This window comes from Mastigoproctus giganteus, chromosome 2 (genome assembly GCF_048544385.1).
Source record: "Mastigoproctus giganteus isolate SK-2022 chromosome 2, ASM4854438v1, whole genome shotgun sequence".
In the NCBI taxonomy this organism is placed as follows: Eukaryota; Metazoa; Arthropoda; class Arachnida; order Uropygi; family Thelyphonidae; genus Mastigoproctus; species Mastigoproctus giganteus.
Window position 1 is genome coordinate 156,888,753 of NC_143576.1, and position 22,757 is coordinate 156,911,509.

At 38.1% G+C, this 22,757-nt stretch overlaps 1 protein-coding gene across 1 annotated transcript in view; it reads left to right on the forward strand.

The window, feature by feature from the left end:
* LOC150089685 (tolloid-like protein 1) overlaps positions 1 to 22,757 on the forward strand; it is a 272,573-nt gene that overhangs the window by 153,589 nt on the left and 96,227 nt on the right. The window lies entirely within an intron of this gene.

The following is a 22,757-nucleotide window of genomic DNA, read 5'->3' on the forward strand; positions in this document are numbered from 1 at the left end:
ACTGAAAGCGAGTTTTTCCATTAACTTTATATTGAAAGTTACGACAAATCTCGTATTGCCTGCGTTTGTTGTTCGGTTTTAACACCTGCACTAACTGCGAGCTAGCTTTAAAAAGAAGGTTTCAGAGGACACGCCAGATTTTTTTTTTTTTTTTAGGTGTATTCAACTCACAGGGGACTACATCTGTAAGGGGACTTCAAGGTATTTCGGTAAAAAAAATTTTTTTTTTACAATTTGCACTGTTTCATCAGTGGTGAACTGACCAGAGCTCGTCTTCTTGTAGATACATCTTTGCTTTCAAACTGCTTACATCCATAAACTGTCTTCCGTTGTGGCGGGTTCTTTTTAATATGTGCGAAAGTCACGTCACACACAATTCACTGAATTTTTGTCTCTGCAAACTGGATGACACAATATGCTTTTTTCCTCACTAAGAAACGTTTTAAGCCATGTGTTATTAAAATGGCTTCTCCATGAAGTGTGTGTTCCCCCTGGCAAACGTAACGGAAATTAAATTATGGGGATTTAAAAAATATCAGAGTTATCAAACGTTTGCTATTTGAGAATTTATCGTTATATGTACAATTACTGTTTCTTGAATGTCTGAAAATGTTTTACTTCTTTTTGACCCTTATGCCTATAGTTGCGTTGGAGCTTATCTTAAGAAACTCAACTCTTTCGAAAACGGCCAATTCTTCAGTGTAACCACTACCTCTTCTTTCTCTATTCCTGCAATTTCAGACTGACAATGTCTAATGTCTGTTGTTTTTAGTCTTCCATAACTGTATTTTTTTTTTTTTTTTTTTGTTATTTCACTATAGAGCAACATATTTCTAAACAATGCGTCTGCATGATTAACACAACTCAAAGTAAGCTTATATTCCAAACAAAATATGTTAAACATTCGGCAAGTATGACATCATCGTTACTACGAAATGCTACGTCTATTGTTTTTTTTTTATTATTTATTTATTTCTCTCTCTATACACTGCACGTTTTCCTTATGCTTATTTGTGTTCCAATGTATGATCGTATCATATTTCCCACCATATGAAAATGAAACATCACATCTCCATGCAAAACACAAGGCGAACATTTTCCCTTTTCCACATTTTACAATACACGGAAAACCTGTCTTATGAAATTATATGTCTGTTATATGCTATTATATGAAATTATAATCCTTACTGAAAGAAATTGATGATTACCTTCGCACCACACAAGTACTATGAAATGACCGCACATTACAGACAACAACCTTTTATCCCACCTTTCTGTTTTTCAAAATAGTAGTAGTAGTAGTAGTAGAGGCATGTGATGCAAGAAAGCAAGCATATGTAGCAGCAGCCAAAAAAAAAAAAAAAAAAAATTCACACATCCATTCCCTCTAAACGTTTGTCCAGTTACTCCTTAAATTTATTTAAGTTATCAACTTCCACAATGACAGCTGGAAGTTTGTTCCAGCAATCAACTACCCGCTGGCTAAAGGCAAATTTCTGCACATCTATTCTACAACTGTCTTTCCTCAACTTAAATTTATGCCCCCTCAGGTTCGTAATCTGAGCAAGAGGAAGAATCCCATCAGAATTGAGCCAGTTCAACCCATTTAAGGCCTTAAAGGTAAACTGCAGCCATTATCAACCCACTGCAGGATGGAAGCCTCCTCAACAATTCATGCTGAGGGAAATGGACCATAATCTGCCACGCTGGTCCAGTGCGGGTTGGCAGATCGACCGTATTTAGCAGTCAGGGGCTTGAACCCCTGGTCTACGCAAAGAGCGTGTATTACTGCACTCTCGCTCCTGACCACTTGGCTACGGAGGCCCTCTTAAGGCCTTATACACCTTCATCAGATCACCTCGCAGGTACCTAGTCACCAGACGCTGAAATTTGCAGAACTTAATCCTTTCTTGGTAAGAGGATCCCCTTCGTTTCCCTCACCAATCTTCTTTCCCTTCTCTGTACTCGCTCAAGCAACTCTATATCCTTCCTAAAATGAGGCCTTCAGACATGTACGCAGTACTCAAGGCGTGTCCTGACCACCTAATATAAAGGGATAATCACCTCCTCTTCCCTACTAGCAAAATTCCTGTATATCATTGACAATACCCCATGACCTACTCTGGAAGCCTGTCACACTGCTCAGAAAACTTCTTATCTGACTGCACAATTACTCCCAGCTATTTTTAATTTTATACCACCCTAAGTATACTACTACACAATTGATACGTTTCTCTGGGGTTACTTCTACCCATATGCAGTACTTTGCATTTGTCAATGTTAAACTTCAGTTGCCGCTTCTCAGCCCATCTGCCCAACTTTTCTTGATCCTGTTGCAGTAGCACACTGCCATTACTGTCATTAGCAACCCTGCCAACCTTTGTTTCATTTGCATCCTTAGACATTAAGCCTGATATAGTTTTCATAGTTTTTATATTTATCAATATCATTGATAAATATAAAAAAAACAACAGTGGGCCGAACCCTGGGGGGACTCCACTAATGCACTGGTGTGGAAAACTTAAGGGCCAACACTATTTTTAAAGTTTACAACCACAAAATCTTTACTTAAAGTACACTTTACTGATGAGAGTAGATTCAGTCTCAGCAGCGATTCTGGACGTCGGATAATCTGGCGAGAGGTTGGCACACGGTATCACCCCGCAAACATCACTGAAAGGGATCGATATGGCGGTCGAGATGTTCTCGTCTGGGTAAGCGTTATCTTGGATGTTTCAGGCGTAGATAGCAAGGTTTTCCCAGCAGAAACCGGGGTTTTTCGTCCAGGAAAACAGGCAAATTGACCATAGAACACACGCAATTAACAGACGTAAGATACACAGCACGGCAGATGAATTTCATTATTCGGATGGCCTAAAAATAATAGTTTGTTGTTATCTTGGATGGACGTACACAACTCCAGATACTGGAAGGCGGTACTGTACTAAGGTAATCGTTCCCCATGTGCGTCTGTTCCGAGGTGCCATTGGCCCCGAGTTCGTGTTTATGGATGATAACGCCACACCCCATCACACTGCAGCTGTTGATATGCTTTTAGAAAGTGAGGAGATTGTTCGTATGGATTGGCTGCCCGTTCCACCGATATCAATCCCATTCAACACAAACGGGACGCTCTGGGGAGACGCACAGCGGCACGTCCACACCCACCAGAAAATGTTCACTAGCTGAAGATGGCGCTGACAGAGGAATGGACGATATTACCGCAAGAACTTATCAACAACATTTTTCTAAGTATGGACAGACGGTGCAAAGTCTGCATCGACATTAGGGGTGGCTATATCTCCTACTGAGGACCACCTCTTCCCTTTATTCCATCTTTGGCAGTGATGCATCTGTATCATGGCAGTCAGTGCTATGTTGCCATTTCTGAATAAAGTCCCTCTGTACCGTTTTGTTTCCGTTGTTGTGTCGGTGTTGTTTCCTTCATCATTTCTGTACCTCACGAGGTTCCTTTGGTATGCTTTTCCCATATCCAGGCCATTCCTATGAGAAGCTAGAGGTGAAAACCTGACTGGTCCTTAAATTTTGCACACCAGTGTAACATTAGCCCATGAAGAGCAGCGTCCATTGGTTACCACTCTCTGTCTTCTCCCAGTCAACCACACTTTTATCCATTGTAGCAACTTGCCCTTAACACCATTACTGCTCGAATTTTACAGTAGCCTTCCATGAGCAACAGTATCAAAAGCTTTCCTGAAATCCAAGTATGTGATATCAAAATTACTTTTTGCATCCATTTCCTTTCTAACCACATCATATTATCCAATCAAATTTTCCAGACAACACTTTCCCTTGACAAGCCCATGCTGTGTCTGAATTATTATTGCAATCTTGTCTAGATGATCCTGAAATGTTTTTTAACCAGTGACTCCATTATTTTCCCCGGAACAGAAATTAAACTAACAGGTCTGTAATTACTTGTGTCACCCTTTGATCCCCCTTTACGAATTGGAATTGGGGATACGTTTCCACAAACCATGAATCCGTGGGACTTTTCCTGAGTCCAAGGATGCTCTCATACTTATGACTAACGGTTTGCTTACTTCCTTTGCCGCCTCCTTTAATATAACTGGATGGATCCCATCGACTCTGGGTGCATTTCTTATGTTTAACTTCAACAATTTCTCCTCCGCTTTTCTCTCAGTTATAACAAAATCATTAAGCTTCCTGTTAGAGTTTAATAAGCTTCTATCCTCTACTTCCCTACAGAATTCCTCATGCGTGAATGTAGATAAAAAATACACTGGCACACATGACGGCCAATTTGTCAAAGAAAATAAGCAGAAATTGGCAATTTTTTTGAAATAATTTTAAAGTAATTTTCACTCTTTTGCGAAACGAAAAAAGCTCATAACAACTATTATACTGCAAAAAGAAGGATGTTACGACGGCGAGACAGAGAAGGGGTGAAATTGTGTCAAAAAGATAGAAGATGGATTCTCCATGGTAAACTCAGAAAGTAATCAACTAGGTATCATTATTTCAAGTCTTTACGATGAAAAATACCACAACTCACAAAGCGCCAGTTACAACAGAGATTATTCTATGAATTATTCTATAACATAATATTTTGTAAATCATGAACATGATTATTGTACTCATAACACTGGTATACATGATTTTAGCTGACTGAAACCTATGAGTACAGTTTTATTTACTACCTAATAGGATTAACAAAATACATTGTCATTTTTATCTCGTTAATTAATGCGAAATGCGCCTATGTTTTCGCAGTGTCTGTCCATCATTTGGGCACTACAGAAAGATTTATTGGGCAATTCCAAATTTCATCAAAATCAGACCGACAGAAATTCACTAATTTTATTTTGTAAACAAAATTGAGTTATCTCTGTACCTAAATGAAAGTATATATCGGATGTTTGGGTACAGGAAAAGATAGATCGATTCCAAATTAAGGTAGGTTCCATTCGTGCCTGGAAAAGTTTCTGGATTAATTTTGGTTCGAAAGCTTCCCCACCTCACTTTTCTCTCTACAGAAATTATATTAGTTTCGGATGAGCGAATATTACTCAAAAAGGAAAATTGATCGACACTAAACTTTCAGTGCATTCTTCATTGGTCTCTGGGACGCTTTTAGGGCCAATATAAATTTCATAGTGCCCACAATTCTCCACCCCCCCCCCCCACAGAAGTCTATATATAATATGTACAGTCATATCAACACTAATTCAACTGGGGAGAATTTGGGTCCAATTCCAACTTTACAGCCCTTACCATTTTCCCCTTCCTCCGCTCACACACAGAAAAACTGTGATAAATTTGACACAAATTTGAACACCAGCTCCGAACCATTTAAAAATTTCATTACTTTTTTAAGAATATTCTTCTGTACCTTTGTACTAAATTTCATGTCGGTAGCGATTATTCCCTTGCAGTCCCGCACTATCCACAAAAAAAAAAAAAAAAAAGAGGAAAAAAAAAAAAAGTGCTATACGGTTCTCCCCGCACGGCCACAAGGCTTCCGTCGTGCGAATCACGTGACAAAGTTTTGGTAAACACTTCTTGAATACAGCAAAGGTTTTATACATGCTATTTGATAATCGAACGCGTCTGAAATGTAATTCGTTCATTACCAAGGTTGTTTTTCTATATATCAGTTTTCAAAAAATGGCATTACATTTGCTGTAGTTCATCAAAATGACATATGCAGTATCACAAATTGTATTTTCTAGTGATGAGTTAAGTGTAGATAATTTTTGTTAATTTGAATTCTTACTATTTATTATTGCTAATGTAACATATATTTTTATCAAATAATTTCATATCGTCAGTGTGTCAAAAACATTGATTCCTTCATCTACACCTACAGAATTTTACACTACGAAATAAATATAACAGGAATCCCCAACGACTTTTTACATTCTTGTAAAAGCGTATCATGCCTGTTTTGGTGCTAGAACTAGCAGCTGCTCTTTATTTTCTTGGTATAAGTATAGAGAAAAAGAATTCATTCCCTTCTACTCCCAAATGGGAACTCTTATATTCTATTCTAGAAGAGGATGAATGACATTGGTCCGCTGGATATCAATAATTTAACTGTTGATTCTGCTCAGGTTGATGAAAATCTGATTAGATATTATGCATTTATAGTCACACAGGAGGAATTCTTTAGGGAAGGAGACGCCAGAAGTTTAATAAAATTCTAAAAAGGCAGCTAAATGATTTTGTAATAATTGAGAGGAAAGTGGAAGAGAAATTGTTGAAGCTAAACATAGAAAAAGTTGTCTGGGATGAGTCGGATCTATCCAGTTATACTAAGGAAGGCAGAAAAGAAGGTACGCAAACCTTTAGCTATAATTATAACAGCATCCTTGGATAGGGTAGGTCGCTATGGACTGGACATGTAAGAATGTATTCTCAATTCGTAAAAGGACGCAAGGAAATTCTATGGGTTTTTTTTCACAACCTGGCTAAGTCAGTAGGTTACAGACGAGTGTAGCTTTTTTTTTTTTTCTCTCTCTCTCTCCTGGAAACTCGGGTTTTTCATCCAGAAAACAGCAAATCGACCACAGAACAAACGTACAGTAATTTAAAGGAATATACATACGGCACAATATGGCCCAGGCTGCTGATGCACCTAAAACCCTACAACAAACAAACCGCGCCGTATATAATAACGTCACTGACGGGATTCGAACTAAAGCCTGTTCCACCCGTTATGGGGAGGACAGTGATTATGCCAACTGTGCTACCCACGATGGCCAGCGTGGCATTAAGGAAAGGTTACTGCCATGGATAAAGGGCTGGTTGAGTGAGATAAGACAAGGAGTGGTTATGAATGGATTCTGTTCTTCGTGGACTAATGTTATTAGTGGAGTCCCCAAGGGCTCAGTGCTGGGACGATTGTTGTTTATTAATGATATGGATGAAGGCATATGTCTGGCTTAATGTCTAAGTTTGCAGATGATATAAAAGATGGTAGTGTGGTTAATGACAATAATCAAGATATGCTACTGTAGCAATATCTAGATAAATTAGGTAGACAGACTAAGATATAATAACGTCACTGACGGGATTCGAACTCAAGTCTGTTTGAAGTTTAAAAAATTTAAAAATTTGTACTTAAAAATGAAAGGAACTACAAATGGATAGTAGTGATTCCATGTCAGTGCAGCTATCTACGGTGGCAAATGTGCAAAAGAGTGGTTTGAGAAACACAAGGAAGATTTCCAGCATCTGCCTTGGCAGCTCAATTCTCCGAACTCAATCCCGCTGAGCATCTATATGAAGAACTGGAAAGACGCGTTTCAACATAATCTTCTGCCCGCGTCACTCCAGGAATTGAGCACGATTTATATAACAAACTGTTCTCAATTCCTGGATGGACGCGGGCAGAAGATTACGCTGAAACATATCTGCTCTGAAAGGACTGGGAATGGAAAATCAACAGCTTGTTGATTCCATTCCCAGTCATTTTGGAACAGCGATTCGAGCTGTTCATGGTCTGTCACACACTATTAGCTCACGGTCCTAGCGGTACTTTTTTTTTTTTTTAATTTTTCGTAAAAAAACTGACGTGATTGAGCAAAATCAATTAGAGTTCGAACTAGCAGCTAACGTACAAGTTTACTTATTTCCATTAACAATGCAGAATATGTTTTTAAATGTACATCAGCGAGCATCAATATACTGTAGTTTAATATTGTATTATAAACTCTATTGCTAAAAAGTTACTGTTGAATTAGAGGTTGATATATTCAATATATAACTTCATTCACATGTTTAATCTTCTCGCAGTCTTAATCCATTTTTAATGATCCTACATAGCGCCAAGTCTCGCACGGCAAGGTCTGGTGCCTTAACCACTCGGCTACGTAACATTCAATATATATTCGATATTAATATTCATATAAATGTATAGTCTTTTATTAAATTCTGATGATATTAAACTTTATAAATCCTGTAACTTACTTAATGACTGCATTAAACTTAAAATCTTTCTTGAATCCTTTTATCGTCGGACCAAATTTAACAATCTACGAATAAATATAGATAAATCCAAATTGGTTTCTTACAAAGATCCTCGTAAGAAAGTCATTCAGTTTGGTTACAGTGTAGAACATCAAGAGTTATTAATCACCAATGAAATACGTGATCTAGGTATTATATTTTTGAACAATTGTTCCTTCTCATCTCACATAGACTACATTTCCAAACAGGCTTACAGGAGACTAGGTTTCATAAAGTGTTCTTCTCTTCCTCTTTCGGCAATACTCATCTAACCAGAACTTTATATACCACTCCGGTGCTTCTCCCTTTAGAATTGATATGTCCTCTTTGGTCCCGAGGTCATGTGGCCCAAAACAACAAATTAGGAAAAATCCACCACATTAAAATGATAATAACTTAATGCAAAAGGATAAACTTGGTAATTATCCCATAGCCGATTACGAGCATCATTTAGCGAAATATGACTTAACCAACCTCCAGAAAAGAAGAACGCAACTAAGACTAAAACTGTTCGCCCCAGCTCTTGAACCTTTCCTTGCATCACAACAGGACTTTTTGTCTTATGCGGACGACATTAAACTGTACATAACATCATCTAATCCTGATCAAGCAGCTACCATCAATCAACTGGCCAATCAAAAAACACAACTAGAAATGTATCTAGATTCAATCAGTTTAGAACTTAATCACGTTAAATCAGCTCAAATGAACTTTACGAACAAAGAGGTTAAGGAATAACATAGAAATCTATATCGCAGGGAACCTGTAGGAAAAGTCGTTACGCATATGGACTTAGGTTTAACGTAGGATGAGGGCCTCACATTTCAGCAGCATCTACGAGGCGTCACCAAAACGAAGACGTCTCTATTGCAGCGATAAGGCTGCTACGTCAAGACCTCGCAGGAATACATACTTATTATCCGATATGTCCAACGCGGCCTTTATCCCATACCATTATATTCCTCCATCATCTGGTCCTCAGCACTCAAAACCATTTCAACAATTTTCTCGGGTTAGAGTATTGAATCCTCAAATGGCTTAATAGAATAACAGGGTGGCAGTATACCATTTCTAGATCGGTGCTGTACTCGAATCTAGACGTGATGCCTTGGAAAAAGGAGATTGCTGCCCAAAATATCCTAACTCTAACTAAACCTATTTTATTTATTTATTTCGTATGATGTGATCAATACACGAAGGAACCAGTTTTTTCTTGCTTCCTTCGTGTATCGTGGCCGGGATATCCAACCAACCGGTTGGTTCGGCACCATCGTGATATCCAGCCCGAGGCGGGAATCGAACCCGCGACCTTTGGGTTGCCAGGCAGGCACTTTACCTACCCGGCTAGCCCGGTCGGCAACTAAACCTATAACCGGTCTCATCGATGCTCTCCAGAATCGACGATATCGTCACGACTCCCAAGACAGCATGATGCTTACAGGCTGACCCTCAGCTCCCTCTTCAAGCAGGGCTAGTCAATCTAGGTCGCTTAAGTGATGTTTTCCGGTAACACAATCAGCTTATCAGTAGACTAGAGCTTAATCTAGACAAGTTCTGTGACTCAAAACTATGCAGATCTGAGAGAGTGTAGGAAAGCATCACGTGGGTGGAGCTATGACATCTTCTATCTTATTATCCAGTGGAAATGTCCGAGAAATCAAGATACCGAGATGTGTCCAGGTTCGCTTCTGACTCCTACCACTATAATTATACTGAAATTTCTAAAGTTGTAAATTCGATGCTTTAAATCTGCTACTTAAATTTGTAAATATTTTTTATTTATGACAGTTATTTATGTAAGTTATTCATTTCACAAATATACGTGGTCTCAATTCTAATCTCAACGATGTCCATTTCCACTTGCAATCTGCCAAATCCCATGTACTTTTTCTGAAAGAATCTCAGTTATCGTTGATTCAACTACTGCCTGCTCATCTCAGATGCCCAAATTATTCGCTGTATGATTCCTTTCGCCTCAAAGGTAGTACTTGTGCATATGTCCGTTCTGATATTCCCTGTCAGAGACTTGGTAATTTGAAATCTCCTCTCTTCGATCTTCTCTGGCTTAAAATCTCTCTACCTCATTGTGTCAAATTCATCTGTTGTGTCTACCGTTCTCCCAACTCCACTAATCACTTGGAGCTCTTTGACTTCCTCACTTTGCAATTTGACTCTCTCCAGTACAACTTTCCTAACAGTGAAGTAATTTTCCTTGGTGATTTTAATGTTCACAACTCCAGCTGGCTTCCGTTTTCTAGTCACACCAACCCAGCTGGTCGAGATGCTGAGGCTTTTGCAATTACTAATGACCGTGCACAGATTGTTCATTTACCTACAAGAATACCAGACAATCCTAATCATACAGCCAACACGCTTGATCTTTTTCTCACAAACAACTCTTCTAAATACACGGTCGAAGTGAGAGGTCCTTTTGGCACTTCAGATCACAACTTGGTGATTGTCTCTTCTCCAATAGAACCTTTATCTCATGGCTATTCCCAACCTCGTGTTGTTTGGCATTACAAGAATGCAAAATGGGATGACCTGCGAGATTTCTTTTCTTCTTTTCCTTGGTCGGATTACTATTTCAAAACTTCTGATGTCAACATTTGCTCAGATCGTGTCAGTGAAATTATTCTTTCAGGAATGGAATCCTTTATCCCACACTCCCCTTTAAAATCTCATCCTTTATCTAAACCTTGGTTTTCCAATAAATGTGCTAAGGCTGTTCAAGAGAAGAATGTTGCATATCGTAATTGGCTTGTTTCTAATTGTTCAGCTTCATTTTCTGCCTACACCAAAGCTCGCAACGATTGTAAAGCAATTATTAATCAGTCCAAACTAGAGTTTGAACAGGCTAAGAGTAGAAAACTTGCTTCTTGCCCTAATAGTAGCCGATCCGATCATTCTGGTCTCTTGCCAAAGCTACTGGCCGAACTTTTGCGCTTCTCTACACACTCCTCTGTAAAAACCAGATAGTTCTATTGTCACTTCAGCCAAGGATAAAGCTGACCTGCTAGCATCCCATTTTTATTCCAACTCATGTATTAATGATCTTGGTAAAACACCTCCCTCCATTCCCTCCCTCCATTCAATGCCTCCTGTGGTCTTCAGTCAAAAGGATTTTGACGAATCTTGATGCTAAGAAAGCTCCAGGTTCCGATGGTATTTCTCCACTTGTTCTCAAAATCTGTGCTCCTGAACTTACTCCTATTCTTTGATGCTTTTTTCACTTTTTTAATCCAAAGGTGTTTTTCCTTCTGCTTGGAAATTTGCTTATATCCAGCCAGTTCCTAAAAAGGGTGACAAATCCCTCTCATCCAATTATCGTCCCATTGCAATTACTTCTACTCTTTCTAAAGTAATGGAGAAATCCATTAACCGCCAACTCTTAAACTACCTAGAAACCTTCCGTGTGATCAATGATCGCCAGTATGGATTCCGTCAGTGTCGATCCACTGGTGATATTCTGGCTTATGTTACCCATTTATGGACTAAGTCAATGGAAAGGTTCGGCGAAACACAAGTAGTTGCTCTGGATATATCAAAGGTTTTCGATCGTTTTTGGCATAAAGGTCTTCTAAACAAACTTTCATCTTATGGTTTGCCATCTGTTTTTTGTAATTGGTTATCCAGTTTTCTCTCTGATCGCTCAATGAGGGTGATGGTAGATGGCTCTCTGTCTTCTAACTTCTCCACTAATGTCGGTGTCCCCCAAGGTTCAGTTCTTTCCCCCACTCTTTTCCTCTTGTATATTAATAACCTCTTCCATTGACTGGAAATCCTATCCATAGTTTTGCCGATGATAGCACATTGCATTCCACTTTCCATTTTGAGAAACCTTGTCCTGCTCAATCAGCTTCAATTTCTAGAAAATCTGCTATAAATTCCTTAAATTCCGATCTCCAGGTAATTCTCCAGTGGGGCAAAGACAACTTAGTTGATTTCAATCCTTCTAAAACTCAGTCTTGTCTTATATCTCGCAAAAAGGATTCTTCTGCTCCTATGCTTATCTTTGGTGACACTCCGATTTCTAGGCAAAATGATATATCTCTTTTGGGGATTACCCTGACTTCTAATCTCTCTTGGCACAAGCACATTACAAATATTGCTTCCTCCGCCTCTAAAAAACGTGGTTTTCTCTTTCGCTCTCGGCATTACTTTTCTTCCAAACAGCTGTTCACTCTATACAAATCGCAAATCCACCCTACCATGGAATATTGTTCCCACATCTGGGGTGGTGCCCCCAAAACCTCTCTCAGGCTTCTTGATTCCATTCAGAAGAGGGCAGTTAGGTTAATTAATGATTCATCTCTAACAGAGTCTCTCCACTCGCTGTCTCATAGACGTACTGTTTCTGCTTAATGCCTCTTCTACAGGTATTTTCATGGGCACTGTTCTTCTGAATTGGCTTCTATAATTCCTGCTGTCTCTTTCAAAACAGTCCGAACACGTGCAGCCACCAAGCAACATCCATTTACTGTCCAACTTCAAACTCACAGAACCAACTTTTCATCTTTCTCGTTTATTCATTCAACTGCCATTTTCTGGAACAACCTTCCTTCGTATGTATTTCCTGAAAATTACAGTCTACAGAAGTTCAAGTCCAATATCAACAAATATCTTCTTTCATCTTCTCAACCTCCAACCCAAGCACGGTACTAAGTACAGTACTATAGGTTCTAATACCTCTCGTGTTTGGGGTTTACATAAAAAAAAAAAAGTTTACCTTATAAAATCTACTGTTTGTTAAAATTTATTTATATGTGTTATATAATGTAAATAATTAATTGTATTACTGATCGCCCTACTGGCTGAATGGCTGTGTAAGGGGTGAAGACCATATTTGTTGGTTAAATAAACTGATTTAATAAATAAATAAATAATGTATAAAATAATTAACGGCAAATGTATAAACAACTCGCTGTTGCAGTGTATCTCCTTCTATATTCCTGCTTTTAATTACAGAAACAATTATTTATTTTCCCTCAAGTATCAAACCGACTACGGAACAAACAGCCCAGTTTTCTGTTTATTGAATATTTTAAATGTCAACAATTTCGATTATTTCATGTCATTTAGTTCATTTATTAAATCTTTCTCCATTCTGGATCGCACAATGAAAATTTAATTTCTTTTATGTTAATCCTATCGATTTGTAAATAATTTAAATACCTATAATCACCTGTGCTTTATAATTGTAAAATTTATGTAGTTGTTTTTTTTCCCTAGACCAATCTTTGTTTTTAAATTTCAGTTTGCTTCATTGAGCTTCAAACATTTCATGAGTATATATATCTTTATAGTTATTTGTAAATATGTTATTTTTGCGAAATTTTTAATTGTACAGTTGTATCTCATATTTATGTTCAGTATTGTGCAATATGACAGTTTTCTCATACATTGTAAGAGGATAAAGCTGTGATGTTAAATAAATAAGAAAAATAAGTATTTAAGGTTGAAAATCGGACTGGAATTGGGGAAACGTGGTGGTTGCAAAGCGATTGTAGTTTCTTTCGATTAAACGTTTTTGCTCAAATACATAGACCTACTAATACAATGAACCCATGCAGGATCTATTTGGAATGCCTTCATCACGAACAAAAGCGACTTGAAAGAAGGTCTGAATGAACTTTAAGAAATACAGTGTAAAAAGAGAGGAATTAAACTCAGCGTAACAGAGTTATCTACGCCGCGTCTTTTTCTTGTGAACTTCTCTGATCCTATGTGGCCGTTCAGGGATACAAATATAAAATTACATCCGATCTTTTTTGTTACGATTTAAGTTTTCAGTGTTTCTCAAAATTTCTGACTAAAACTTTTTGTTTGTATGTTTAAAATTTTCTTTTCATAACTATAGATCAATGTGAAACAGTAAAATTGTTTTATCACTCAATACGTAATCAAACTTTGTTCGCTGTATGCCTTTAGATCACATTGAGATATTATAATTTTGAGACTCTGAATACGTTTTCTTCAACAACCCACGCCATCGTTCATCCCTCCGTCCTTTCCAAAGTAACATAAATGCTCTTTATGCCTTCGGAATCGATAGATTGAGTCACATAGACCTGCTGATCTGTGCTTTCAGAGATAAAGAGGAAGAAAATAGGCATTACTGTATCCTCTACTTCTATCTCCCCCTGCCAGCTTTGCAGTAAACCAATACGTCATAAAACTCCACCGCTCAGATAAACCGTTGGGCTGAATCGGCTCGACTAACGATGTCGTTAATGGAAACACCCCCGGTACTGTAAAACTTCATCTATCGTCATTTGTTGAACGAACTGGATGCACTGAAATATCTCTCTTCGTCTAGTCCATTGATCGGTAAAAGCTAGTTCCAAATACGAAGATACTAAATGTGATTTCTCCCCACCCCCACATTTTAGGACTTACCACCCACAATCAGGGATGGCGACTGCTCTCAAATCAGTTTAACGTCGCAGATTTCCGCTTAGAATGAGCGATCCATTTCGCTTCTTTCTCAGTATATCTGTATACCAAGATAGTGATATCAGATTTTCATGATTTTCATCCTTCATTCTAGTAGCATCTGTATTGAAATCATATCTAGCAGTGAAACATGGCAATTTAATTATAGGTTTTCAATACCCCGTCAGCATAACATGATTTTTTTTTTCACGTTTAAAGAGAAAAAAATCAGTATTATATCGAGAAAATGGGGAGAGGGAGAGGCGGGATTCCGATTTTTTCTCTACCATTTCAGTTTATAAGAAAAGAAAACAAAAACGGTTCACGCAGACTAAAGAAACCGGAATAGTTTTATTAGAACGACTCATAATGTGCTTTTTTAAATGCTAATTTTTAAACTATATTCTTACTGCTAATCTTGCTGTATAGTAAGAACGTATTCTGCAAGAAAATTCCGGTCTCTTTTTAAACTAACATATTTCCAACAGTAACCTCAACAATCATAAAATTTATAAAGTACAATATAGAATACTTCGACAATCAAAGAAATAATGATTGAATGAATGAAGGAATGAAATACCCCTTTACTGGTAGCAGTTGTAGCATTGCACCTATTCTGAAAAGGAGGGCCCATATTAAACAATTTTTTACTTTACTGTAGGAAATGATACTATCAGTTTCATAATTACTGTATTATGCTATTTTTTTCTGCTTTTTTTGCATAGTAAACTCAGTGGTTGCAGAAACAAACATAAATGATAGAATTACATATTTAAATACTATAACTTAGTATTATATAGCTCAAAAACTCAAGAAGTACAAACTCGAAAATGCAGAATTTTCGAAAATCCGAAACTCTGAATATCGTACTGTTTACACCTCATTTTTAAAAATATTAAAATTTATTTCTTAGGCAAGGGTGTTAACATGTTTACCTGCTAACATGTACGGCAATACGGTTAATATTTTGGCTTCAAGTTCATAACTATCGTTATGGTCAGGCGCGCGGGTGCATAAGTACACGTGCCTTGAGTGACCGGGGTTCAAGCCCGTGACTGCTGAATACGGTGCAGTTTCTTGTATTCTGTGTATCTTGTAATCTCCTCTGACCGTTTGGTCGTCCCGGAGTATAAACAGAAAATTTATTTTATTTATTTATATGAACGCCATAGGTAGCAGAGAACGTCATACTGTATCATCTATTAAAAATAACGAATTACCCATGAATATAACTTAGGCTACTACAAGCAAAATCTTTAAAAAAATAAAATAATAATAAAAACGGAATTTTCAAAAATCCAGAACGTGGTGTCATCAAGGACTCGTTTTTTTTTTTATTATTAGCCATAGGATGCAGCATTTTTTTTTCTTGTTAGTTGTTGGCGCATCAGCTTCTATGGCCATGATGCACCTCCCAAAGTTTTTGCATTTTACTGTGATCCAAGCCCGAGGCGGGAATCGAACCCGCGACCTTTGGGGTTGCCAGGCATGCGCTTTACCTACCTGGCTAGCCCGGTCGGTCTAGGGTGCAGCATAAGCCTCAGGCTTATGCCGCACCAGCCAAAAAAAATTCCCAAGTTACCCTGAGAGAGAGAGAGAGAGAGAGAGAGAAATGATGACATCTAGCTCAGGACCCTGGGTGTGCCAAGCCCATACTCACCATACTGTGAGTAGGTACTGTGAGCCCCTGGGGCTAATTTATGAGGTTCTACTGGAACGGGTATTATACGGGCATTTTATTTATTAATTAATGGCTGTAAGGCTGTAATTATTTGTACAATATTGTAAATAGACGGCGGGGATGCCAGGAAATCTGGCTTGGACCACCTAGTACAATAAATAAAAAAATAAATAATAAATAAAATGTATTTTTTTCTACTTGATTTTTTTGACCATGGCTAATTTCTCAGTGTTAAATTTCAATGTTTATTTTTTATTAGCTTGTTTTGTAATTTTTACAGTAAAAACACTTACCTGGATTGGTGTTTAGCTCCTTCATGAATATATGAGCCTGGTTAACTACAGCCAGCCTTTTACATGAGTCCTGTAAACATAAACATCACTCATTAGTTGCTATAAGTTGTTTTTTTTTTTTCTTTTTTCCTTTTTTTTTTTTCAAACAGTGAATGATTGTCTAGTCCGGTGGCCTTCAACTTTTTTGATTCACTGCCCACTTTTATTACTATATTTTGCCATTTTAAATACGTTTACCGCCCACTTTTAGCCTTAATTTAACAACGAAATTTTTGATAAATACTTTAAAAAATACACCAGATTTAAACATAGTAATTAATTCCAAAATAACTTATTAAAATTAAAAAAAAACATCTGAAGGCATTTTAACAACTACTGTACTTCGTTCTTGTTGCCTGCTAACCAAGGATTCAATGCCAGGCCAGACTTCATAATTGTATGGGTCTTTCGAAAATATCATTTTTTTCTGTTACTTGTAAACTTTTTTTTTTTTTTTTTTTTTAAGTTTTCTGCACTGAATATTTTCTAACTAGATATGAGGTAGGGAACGTTTTAACGCCCACTAAAAACCCTGAAACGCCCACTGGTGACTGCTATCGCCCACGTTGAAGACCATTGGTCTAATCCCAATATCTACCTGGGTCAGCCTTCTAGACCTACACTTTTGTTATAGTGGAGTAAGTGCAATAGTTTCTTCAAGAGCCTGGTTATAGTACGCTTCTAAGCAAAATATGTCAAGGTCAGTAATATTCAGGTTGTTGATCATATCAATGGTGTTGTCTCGGGGAGCATTTTCTTTTGACTGTCGGTCTGGTGTTTAGACCTCAGTGAAAGCCGGGAGTACAACGGTCTAAAAAACGTTTTTCGGTTTAAACAAGTTGATGAAGGACAGCTACTCCGACAATTCTTTTAAATAAATGAATGAATGATCTGTTTATTCGCTAGTGTCACTGGTGTCAACCCTGGGAGTGCCTACCGACTAGGAGGGTATCACACAAATATAAAAATTTAACATAATTTTCATCTTTTTAATAAACATATTTTCATTTACCATAAAATATATAGTTTTCTGGTATTACAAACATTTTAATAACATAATTTACAGTCAATGTTTACTAATCCTGTACTTGCACAAACAGCATATTCTTTTATCCACGTCTATTCTTTATAATGATATATTGACTTATTTCTTAAGAGGCAACTTATTTAGGATTGTGCATAATTGACAAACTGTTTGCTTTTAAGTAATATGCTCTTAAATCACTTAACTTACTTTATTGATTTTTAACGGTTCCGTAGTTAAAGTCTGTAGTCTTTCAGGATCTGTTAAACTTATCGAGATCAATATTAGGGAAGTGAATAAGTCAAGAATATTCAGTAGGATGAAAATCTATAATGTTATTTGTCGTTTACCTAGAGAAGAATTTCTCCAAGCTTCTTATTCCCAAATTGCGTTGCAGGAGGAGGATGAAGGCGCGTGTCTCTGCATTGTCTTCCTGCAACTCGTGAGCCAGTGATTAATGCCATCTAGGCTGGGGTGATCAATTCTTCCTTCGTAGATTTCGGCTAAGGCGAGTAAAATTTTAGCCAGTACTTGATGTTTCCACGGTGTTACTTTTAGATGTAGAAGCTGATCCGGAGATTTCCTGTCATCCAGCGTATCAGCCAGTACTCAAGAGCAGAAATTTCTTTTGATACGATTCGAGCACTGACGACTAGATGATTATAATAAATCGATAAATACTTCAGTGTATCATTAGAATGATGCACTGAACTCATATAGTATTGGCAACCCCGGAAGTTCCTGTTTTAACATACAGTATAGAGGAGTAAGCCTTCGTCCTTGTTAGTTCAAAATGCTTTTGAAACGTGAGGTGCTTGTCCTATCTAAGGCCAAATTTTTATAGAAGTTGACTATTTACTTGTGCTCCTGAACAAAATCTGTAATGTCATTTGTCGTTTACCTATTTTTAAATGTAATTTGTACGTTTTACTCCAGACCAAATGAGCACGTGTAGTTCTCAAAACGAGAGACCTGCGAGATTTCAGTTTACAATTATGGAGCTGGGCAGAGTGTATTTTAGAAGCGATGAAATACTAGCTCAAGGGCTACTGCAGAAAGAGGAGGTAACAAGGCACCTCTTTGTGCAATACCCCTGAAGACGAAGTTGTTGCATTCAAAATTCTCATTACTGATTTTTAGTAGTCTGAGTTTAAGAATAGTATCGAATATGTTTAGTAGAGCTCCTCTATTTTGAAATGACTTTTAAAATATGTCAGAGAAGATAAATAAATATTCATTTATTGCAAATACAGAAAACCCATCACAGCACTAGGCTAGGGGCATAAATTCAGTACAAAGGACACAAATATAAAAACAAGTACAATATTCTATATATACATTAACAATGATATGAATTATAATGATAAAAAAATATATATATACATATACACTGTGCTGCCACTTTATTAGGTACACCCCTGCTGTACACACAAATGGTTTGTCCCACAACGTTGCAAGTCATATAACCACAGTTGTGGATATAAATGCAGCAGAACAACCTTTCTAGTATCAGTTAGGAGTACAAACCGTAGCAAGAATGGGGAAAGGGAGCGATCTAACCGACTACGAACGTGGCATGGTAGTAGGTGCAAGACGTGCTGGACAAAGCATCTCTGAAACAGCATTCTCCTGAACTTTTCACGTACCACAGTTTCAAAGGTGTATCGAGAATGGTGCAACGAACAGAAAACAGTGTTCGGTGGGTCGGAAAACTGTTAGATTGGGGGGGGATACACGGACTAATAGATTAACAGTAGCCGCTAGCAGAGGTGAAAGTGATTTTTGTACTGCTTCTATTGGAATGAGCAGCAGTCTGGAAAACAAGATGCAGGGGATTTCAGAGACTGCTGGGAGTCATTGCGGTACAAGTAAACACACGGGCTGTGTTAGGGTAGCTAAGAATAGGAACAGGTGAATGTATACTTGCGTGTACACCAAAGCTAAGAGTTTGGTAAATAACTTTGATGAATTTGAGGTGTTCGTCAAAACATCAAAGGCAGATATTGTTGGGATATCAGAGACGTGGTGTCACACAGATATAAGGAATGCAGAAATGGAATTTGGGGAATGCAATATGTACAGGAACGATAGATAGGATAGGAAAGGAGGAGGAGCTATGCTATTAGTTAAGAAACACATAAAATCCAAGAAAATACAGCCAGTCGACATGGCTGGACAGTGCAGTGTCGAGTCAGTTTGGTGTAACATAAGCACTGGGAAATCAAAATTGAGAGCAGGAGTGTGTTATAGGCCTAATGACTCTGATGAGTATAATAAACAACTGTACAGGGAAAGAGAGTAGGCCAGTAAATCAGAGACGCTTATAATGGGGGATTTTAATTTCCCAGATATTGACTGGAATATATAGGTTGGTCACTCACACACTAGCAAGGCTTTTGTGGATTTATTAGATGATTTTTATCTACAGCAGCATATTCGGGATGCAACTAGAGGGAGTAACACTCTTAATCTGATTATCAGTAGTGAATTTTTATGCATTAATAATCTGCAGATAAAGGAACCACTAGGTGGCAGTGATCACAGTGTGCTGAAGTGGGATTTACTCAAAAAGGTAACTACCATCAGGGGTAATGGGAAGGGTTTTTGCTTTCGTAAAGGCGAATACGGAGGTCTGAGACTATTTAAATTGTATACGTTGGGACCAACTGATTATGTTACCAACAGCAATTTCAAAATGGTACGCATTCAAAGAATTAATCTTGAAAGCTACTAGGCTTTTCATACCAACTAAGAAATATTGTTCAAGGTTTAGGCCTAAATGGATGTCAGATGAACTAATGAGACATGTGGCAGAGAAGAAAAATGCATGGGATAAATATAAATTAATGGGTGACAGGTAAGCCTATGATAGATATAAGCTGGTCTGTAACCAAGTCACAAAGGAGGTTAGGCAGGCAAAGGCAGATTACGAGAAATCTTTGGCAAAGGATGCAAAGAAAAACAGCAAAGAGTTCTTTACTTATGTAAACTCTAGAAGGAAGGGGATGAATCAGATTGGTCCACTGGATATCGATGGGTCAACTGTTGATGATCCTGCTCAGGTAGCTAACAAAGTAAATGAGTATTTTGCATCTACATTCCCACATGAGGAGTTATTCAGGGAGGGGAATGCCAGAGATGAATTAAACTTTGGCAGTGAGCTAGACGATTTTGTAATAACTACGAAGAAAGTGGAGGAGAAACTGTTGAAGATAAACATAAGAAAGGTACCCGGGGTGGATGGGATCGATCCAGTTATATTAAAGGAGTAGGCAGCAAAGGAAGTAAGCAAACCCTTAGCCATAAATATGAGAGCTTCCTTGGACTCAGGGGAGGTACCCATGGACTGTAGATGTGCAAATGTAATCCCAATTAACAAAGGAAGATCAGAGGGCGACACAAGTAATTACAGACCTGTTAGTTTAACTTCTGTTCCAGGGAAATTAATGGAGGCACTGGTTAAGGAAGCACTGCAGGATCATCTAGACAAGACTTTAGTTACAGCTCGAACACAGCATGGTTTTGTTAAGGGGAAGTCTTGTCTGACCAATATGATTGGATACTATGATGTGGTCACAAAGGAACTGGATGTAGGGAATAACTTTGATATAATACTGCAAAAATTGAAGCAGTGTGGCATTGGAGGCAAATTGCTGCTATGGATAAAGGGATGGTTGAGTGGGAGAAGATAGAGAGTGGTAATCAATGGACTCTGCTCTTCGTGGACTAATGTTATTAGTGGATTCCCCCAGGGTTTAGTGTGTTGGGTCCATTGTTGTTTTCTGTATTCATTAATGATATTGATGATGGATTATCAGGCTTAATGTCCAAGTTTGCAGACGATACGAAGGTTGGCAGGGTTGTTAATGACACTAATGACAGTACGCTGCTGCAACAAGATCTAGGAAAGTTGAGCAAATGGGCTGAGAGGTGGCAAATGAAGTTTAACATTGACAAATGTAAAGTACTGCATATGGGAAGCAGTAACCCCAGAGTAACGTATCAAGTGTGTGGTACTACACTGACAGTGGTAGAGAATGAAAAGGACCTGGGGGTAATTGTGCAGGCAGATATGAAGTTTTCTGAGCAGTGCAGACGGTCTGCAAGAGTAGCTCATGGTGTCTTGTCAATGTCAATGATATACAGGTATTTTTTTAGCAGGGATAAGGAGGTGATTGTCCCCTTGTATAAGGCAATTGTCAAGCCACACCTTGAGTACTCTATACAGGTCTGAAGGCCTCAATTTAGGAAGGATGTAGAGTTGCTGGAGCGAGTGAAGAGAAGGGCAACAAGATTAGCGAATGGAACGAAGGGTTGCTCTTACGAAGAAAGGCTTAAGTTTTGCAGATTACAGTGTCTGGAGACTAGCACCTATGAGGAAATCTGATTGAGGTGTATAAAGCCTTGAATAGTTTGAGCATGCTCAATGCTGATGGAATTATTCCTCTTGCTCAGAATAATCGCCTGAGAGGGCATAAATTCGAATTTGGGAAAGACCATTGTAAGATAGATGTGCGGAAGTTTGCCTTTAGCCAGCGTGTGGTTGATTGCTGGACCAAATTTCCATCTGTCGTTGTAGAAGTTGATAGCTCAAATAGATTCAAGGCAGAACTAGACATTTGGAGCGAGTGGATGAGTGAAATTAGGAGATTTTTTTTTCTTTTGGCTAATGCTATATAAGCTTTCTTTCTTTCATCATGTGCCTTTACTAATGCTAATACACTTGATTCAAAGTTTTGTCCACATCAGTATTACTGCCAGCCTACAATGGTAAGAGTTTGGGACTGTTGCTCAAAATATCTTTTGAAATCAGGTTTAGCATGCTGTGCAAGCCCAACATAACAATCAAAAAATTCAGATTTACTGGCCCTCATCAGGTGCATGCTCATAATTATCGACTACAGTTTTAAATAAATGCCCACTAACCTCTTTCTCTATGTTTCTCCTTTCCCATTTTTTAAAAATTTAGATAGCTTATTTGCGACAGGTGAGTAGAATGACTGATTTTTTTTTTTTTTTTTTGGTAGTTGTTGGCGCATCAGCTTCTGTGGCCATAATGCACCTCCCAAGGTTTTTGCAGTTCGAATCCCGCCTCGGGTTTGATCCAAGCCCGAGGCGGGATTCGAACCCGCGACTTTTGGGTTGCCGGGCAGGCACTTTACCCACCCGGCTAGCCCGGTAGGCCAGAATGACTGATCGGTTGACAGAGTAACTTTAGAATATGGTATACATTTACAGATGGTATAAAAGTTCACAGCGAATAAGATAATTTTAATTATCGAGAGCAGACATT